Genomic DNA, 982 nt, shown 5'->3' with positions numbered 1-982 from the left:
CTGGGACAGAATTAGGGTCGTGCTGAAACACTTATCCAATGCCACATGCAAGTGGTTCCATGTTATGCTGTCCTTTGCTGTCTCATCCTGCAAGGGGTACCCGCATTTTTGCTTTTTCCCAACATTTCTGTCTCCTATAGGCAGTAAATATCAATCTTTCTAATTCCAGGGTTTTTACATGCTTGGCTAAACATAAAGTCCACTTGGATGTGACACTTCCCGATGCTTTTACTCTTCCATAATTTTGCTCAATGAGTCTTTAAAAGATTTGTTTCCAAGTTCTGCCTCTGATCAGAAGATGCACTGTTGCTTGAGCACTGTCCTCTTTTATGAAGGCAGGGTTGGAGAGTGCCTGCTGCCAAGAGAACTGAATCTTGCCAAAGTGCTTGGCTCTGCTGCCATCTGCACTGGTAAGCAATGTACAGAACAACCCTGACAGCTTGGTGCTTTGGTCAAATTGAAGCTGTGCAGCGTGGCAAATGTACTGCAAAATGCTGGGAAAGGTAGTGCAAGGGCTGTTCCCTTTGGTCCTATGGATGGAAGGCCCAGACAGATGGTGAGTAGAATGTATGCTTTCTTAGCTGCCAGCTGGGGGAAATAAAGCTAGCAGTGGAATGGAAAACAGAACCCTTTTTGCCCGTGAAAGTGAGGAAGGACAGGTGGAAGTTTGGAAGTCAGATGCTGCAATAACAAGTAGCAAAGTGCAGCTTTTGAGCCCTGGCACCTAAGAGCACCTCTCACTTTACTACACAGTAGTTTGTGAGACTAATTCTTGTTCCAGGCTGTGGAAGGGCGCTGCTCCTGCAGTCTGCGCACTCTCCTCTGGCACCCTGCCTGTAGGTCTGGGGGCTCCCGAAGGCCTCTCGAATTCCCCCAGGCGCGGCTCCGGCGGTGCGGCCGCTGTCCCGGGCGCGGGGGGTGCGGGGCAGGGCCGGGCCGCTGGAAGCGCCGCCCCGGCCGTGACTCAGCGCGCGGGGTGACG

Source organism: Poecile atricapillus, chromosome 10 (assembly GCF_030490865.1).
Source record: "Poecile atricapillus isolate bPoeAtr1 chromosome 10, bPoeAtr1.hap1, whole genome shotgun sequence".
Lineage (NCBI taxonomy): Eukaryota > Metazoa > Chordata > Aves > Passeriformes > Paridae > Poecile > Poecile atricapillus.
This window is presented reverse-complemented; position numbering follows the sequence as displayed.